Source organism: Amia ocellicauda, chromosome 13, assembly GCF_036373705.1.
Source record: "Amia ocellicauda isolate fAmiCal2 chromosome 13, fAmiCal2.hap1, whole genome shotgun sequence".
Classification (NCBI taxonomy): Eukaryota; Metazoa; Chordata; class Actinopteri; order Amiiformes; family Amiidae; genus Amia; species Amia ocellicauda.
Window position 1 is genome coordinate 17,974,178 of NC_089862.1, and position 5,849 is coordinate 17,980,026.

At 35.3% G+C, this 5,849-nt stretch overlaps 1 long non-coding RNA gene across 1 annotated transcript; it reads left to right on the forward strand.

Annotated features, from left to right (window-relative positions):
• Window positions 1-259: 259 nt before the first annotated feature.
• On the forward strand, window positions 260-4,461 carry LOC136767008 (uncharacterized). Its single transcript, XR_010821798.1, has 3 exons — window positions 260-1,260; window positions 1,957-2,325; window positions 3,929-4,461. It is a non-coding gene; the product is annotated as an uncharacterized LOC136767008 (long non-coding RNA).
• Window positions 4,462-5,849: the final 1,388 nt, after the last annotated feature.

Genomic DNA, 5,849 nt, shown 5'->3' on the forward strand with positions numbered 1-5,849 from the left:
AATGGGGTGAAGATCTGCATTTCTTTCCCTGTGTGTCAAGTCACTGTCCCACGGTCTCACTGTGTACAGTGCTGTGCTATAGTTCCCACCTTGATAACTAGGAGAACAGGGTCTGATAAGAACCAGTTTTCTCCAGCAATTTGGGCTTGATACATCGTACAAGCCCCCCTTGTATTAAAAAGTACATATGCATTCATTTTCCACTCATCCTGGGACAGACATGTGGGCCTGTTATCTTTCTCTCCTGTCTGGTCTGCATAAAAGTGCCTGTACTTTGTAACTTCTCTAAGACTCTTCCTCTTGATTGAAAATGCATATCTCTCTCAATTATTTGGACTCTTCAGGGGGGAACAATAACATTACTCAAGAAGATGAATAAACAGATGTGAGTGATGCACTACACAATTATGCATTTTTAAACATCTCAATTGAGTGTTTTTTCATATTTCAAAATATAGTACAAAATATTTCATAACATAAAAGTGTTATAAAAGAAAGCTGCCACTGCAGGGTCTCTACCCTGGAAAGGGTCCACATGCTGCAGCAAGGAGGAGACTGGGGAGATTGGTCATCATACTGGAACAGTTGCTGTAGGTCCTGCCTCCATCTGTCACAGTGATCTCACTTCCCCCAGCGTTAACCAAAGCCTTATCTGAGACATATTCTGTTTGTTTTGGACATTTGGTTAATCATTTTATAACGATGATGTTGCAAATGAATGTATGGTCAGAGGCACGTGTCTTCTGTATATAAATAAAACATTGTTACGGTACAAGTTTGTGAGATCTAATGTGTGGAAAACCTAAAGTTGTGATTTGGCCCAGGCCATAGATAGTGCTGTGAAGCCTGGGCCTGTACACTGCTCGTCTTAGGTTAGTTGTTAGTAAAACAAGATTAGAAACAAATAAACCAACTAAATGATGTTTGTTTTCTATATGTTGCCAGCAGTACTATGTGATGGAATACATGTAGGTTTATCTGAGGAAGTAAATCTCTTCCTGTAAATCAGCTAGAAAACTTTAATATGCTGACATTGAGAATGAGCTTGTGGTCATTGTAGTCACTTCATAGCTCTTCTATACATACTTGGGTGTCTGTGGAGGTGTGAATGACTGAACTTCAGAGAGTCCTGTCAAGAGCCTACACTGTCCAGTCTATTCAGTCCATCATGCGGCACTGAGCACCACTGCCTCAACGCAGCAATGAACCTGCTCACTGTCCTGCTAGGCTGTCTGCATGTCTCCTCTTTGATTTCCCGGGGTGAGAATCGCTGATGCTTTTAATTCTCAAGCAATATACACTGCACACACACACACACACACGTATGTATATGTTTATATATGTGCTTCTGGTTCGGTCTCTGCAAGACATCTCGACCTGTATAACCAGTGTCGTACACTTTGACATCTTCAACTAACAGTGTACTGACAGTGGTTGATTTATATTTTAAATATGTATTAAAGTAAATATGACAAGAAACTGGAAACAACTAGTGGTATGAATCTTGGATTCTCCAAAGGAAGAGTGAAATGCTGAAACTGAAACATTAAGTTGATCTGGTGTGTCCACTGTGGGTACAATATTTCACATCAAGTTATCAGCCATAAAAATCTAAAATGAAAAACTTAAAGCTTCTGCTGAATAGAGGTTTTGTAATATATATTCATTAAATTCTGTTGGGTCTCTATGTTCTCCTTTATAACACTTATTGTGTGTTGCTAAAGCATATTGTGGCTGTGGGTGGGGTTGGATGAATGATATGATAAATAAGCTGTGTGTTCATTTTATATTTGTTTTTATCCACTTAGATTTACATGGTTTTCTTTTGTTCATTCTAACCTAGGCCTCAAAAAATTAACTAATATACAATTGTCTTACAATAATATACACTACAGTAATAAAAGCTAAAGGCATTATTTGGATTTTTGTTGATGTTTTTTTTCTTCCTTGTCTTAGATGTTAATGGAAACATGAATATCATGCAGTCTCCTCACAAGATAACAGTGAGACAGGCAGAGTCCGTTCAGATGTTGTGCTGCTGGGAAACAGATCTGGATTTGGAACGAATAAGAGTTGAATGGTGGAAGGATAGAAATCGAATTAAATCTAGTTTTCATAACATTAAAAATGGGTCCACAGAAGTCAATCTGAATAAGTGTGTTTTTTCTATTTCCAGGAATTGTTCTAAATTGACAATTTCAAAAGTATCCAAAAATGATACGGGGAAATACTTATGTAAAGCAATTATTGAGATCCCTAAGTTCATCACAGGAGAAGGAAGTGGAACAAATCTAACAGTAGAAGCAGCAGAAAATATAAATACAGGTGAGTAATCTTATGCTCTTTGCACTTTCAAGAATCAGAAAAGAAGTGAGAAACAAAGTATTGCTGGAACAGATTAATGGTAATTCATGTTTAACAAATAAAAAGGAAACTATAATGCAAGACATCTGATTTATTCATATTTGGAAAGTATTCATTTTAACTGCATCTACCTGCTTGTAACTGTAATTAATTACTAATCTATTATATTCAAAACAACACTTCATTAGACAGGTTTTAAAAAGGCTTGAAGAGTTGATTAAATCAAACATTTTGAAACTCAGAAACACTAAAGGAAATATAAGACAGTAAGATTGGAACAGTGGAAAACATTTGCAGGCAAGAATTAATCTAAAAATCTAAAAAAAGGTGGTCAGAACATTTTATCTGTCGAGTTTCCGGTTCAGAAGAGATCATTTTTAAAGCATTCAGAAATAAAACAAGGTGATATGTCTAAAATATTTATTATCATTTCTTTAGGAAAATAAGAGGATTAAATAGACCAATTTCAAGAGCAGTATTTGCAGGTGAATTATAATTACATGCAGAGGTATTTGAATACGAGTCTAAAATAGTATAATTGTTCTTAAAACTTGCTTCAATATAATTAGACTAGGATAGACTTTGAGTAGAAGGAAGCATCTGACAAAGAAATAAAGCAACCACTGAGTAGAGGTTTGTAGGTGGGACAGGTTTGCCGTAATCTGGACCCAGATTTGGAAACATTTGATTGACTTTTGAACAAATAAAACTGGTAACAGTTGAATGCAGTTTGCTGCTTTAAGAGTGCTAACAAAAGCAATCAACATAAACCAGTAACACGTATACATTGATAGCTTTCGATAAAGCAATCTGTATAATGTTAATTGATAATGATTAACAATCTATACAAGTATTGTTAATGTAGTTATAAACCTTCATGAATTAAGTCCCTTCCAGAACAGTTAAGGCAGGAGCACTTTAAAGGCAATCGTTTACATTTATGTAATCAATTACAATCACAGACAAGATGTAATAGTAATCAGACAAATAATTAAAATGTTGCTGTTGAATCACATCTTCCTCAGATCATATATTGCAATAGTGATATAACAATATGTTCTTAAGATAAAATTAATAGCTGTTAATAATATTAAAATATAATTTATAGGTTGTTATTCATTGCATGTTAATATTGTATAGATTGTGTATTAACTTCTATTGATGATCTTATAATACTGTTATAAATATAACTATAAAATATGAATTCCTTAAATCTAGTTTGTTCAATTTCTGAGAGGCAGTTAACTTTCAGATTGAATGATGAAGACTGTATAGGAAGTTGAAGAAAGTGTTTTGTGATAATTATATAATGTTTTATATTAATACTAGCATCATTAAGTAGTTTGTATACAGACTGAGTGGATTAGATTTAGCAGGACAAGTAAAGGGTCAACAAGGTTGATTTGTTAGAAACTCCTGTCAGTAATGAAAGATCACACAGTGCCGTTTCTGTTAATGAGCGATTGACACTAGGTAAATGACGACCATGGGATCGCATCTTCCTAGTGCACATCAAAGACAGACATCTGCTTTTTGTATCCATTACCTCTTCACGGGAGGACAGATCGTAAACGGACCCGGACCTGTATCTTCTGATTGGATGAACGGCCATAAGATGTTACGTCATTTTCCTATAAAGCTGTACTCATGTGTGTAAACATTAAGTCTCACTGAAGGAATTATTCCCGACGTGGGGCTTCCGAGCGGCTCGATTAAAGTTCTATTTGCTTTATATCCGTGACTTCTCCACTTATTTCCCACACGGTTCTACAAATGATTTAGCGATGAACTTTTTACACAAACAACCATACAAACACGCTGCGTTATTGACTACACTGACTAATAAAATAATTGTGTATAATTTTGAGAGGACCGTGGTCCAGACCAAATGAAATCTTTGAAGTCTGTAATTACAATTATAATTTTTAATCTGAATGCACCTTTTCAATGTTCAGAGGATTCACTAGTCAAACTAGTGCAAACCAGCCAGCTACCAATATGAACCTGTGAATTTGTGACTGGTTTTAATGTATTTGGTTTGGGATGATGCATCAATTATATCATCACAACATTTTCATAAGACCATATTCAATCCAAGAAAAGGAACAATATTTAAATTGTGAATTGCAATGTAAATACCCCATATAATAGTTAAAATGGTTAAGAACAACACAAGTACTTTTACGATCCAAAACAGTAGGATACTTTCTTCATCAATCTTGTTTTGGACAGCAGTTAATTAATTTTCATAATAGCTATCACTAATGAAGCAAAAATAAATGACATAGGAAGGCTGAGGAAGTCATGGAAAAAATCTATTTTTTTGTACAGCAGTATAAAGATGGACAATCTTATTGAATACTATTCCTGTAAGCCAATAATAACACGTCTAGAAACAGTAACACAACATGTGTGATTTCTAACTGTAGAAACATATGAAGGCTAAAGTTTGGTTGACCCTGAATTCTGCATGTTTCGCTTCAACCCACAAAGAATGAATCAAAGCTCTCTGTTCTTTATTCATTGATTTCAGATGCCGTCATTGGTCTTGTTGTGCTGAGGTATCTTCCTCTGTCCATATTTTTGGTAATTTTGTTGTTTTATCACAAAAGGAAAAGGACATTAGCAGGTGAGCTCTCTGTGTGGTAGGCAATACTTTTCATTATTGGCTTGTTGCTTATGTGGCCCTTAATCAACATGTACTCATGCACTACATGTTGAAAAATTGTTTCCATTCCAGCTGAGTTTCCAACTGAGCTCTTACATTAATAATTCTGATTTCATTTGATCTGAAAGAGATACAAATGCCCAGCCAGGAGACTCCTGTGTGGCCCTTTGCTTAAAGCACTTAAATAGTTTAATGAAATGATAGGATGCTGATCTGATAAGATACAGCCAAAATGTTGCAATGGACAAATTGTTTTAATTTATCATTACAGTTATTGTTTAATTAGTAAGTACTTTCGATTGGCCCAGGAGTTTCCGCACATACAACCCACAGCGGTCAAATTATCTGAAACGAGACCGAGTTGATACGCAAGTTACCACAATACTTTACTAATACGAATTCAGATTAGCGGTGAGGTTGATCTGCATGAATTGACAAATAGGATATATGTTTTTTTACTAAAATGTAAATGGACAACATGTAATGGTAAAAGTAGGAGGGAGAAAAGCAGGGTGGATGGATTAAAAGAGAGAGAGAGAGAGAGATCTATCTAATACTCAAGTTTCACTCGAGGCACAAAGCATGTAAGATAAAATTAAATTAAATTTTAACGCTACCTGTTGCTACACTTCGAGCCCATACGCAACTAGGTTTTATGTAACTGTGACTTACCTAATGCTTGAATAGTACACAAAGTTTACTACCTGTGTGGTTTACTGGGGTTCAGTTAGGCAGAGTTCAATAGCGGGGAGGCCTGGTAGACGGTGTCGACTTGAGGACTTGGTTGCCAAGTATATTAAACAATATGGCATGTTTT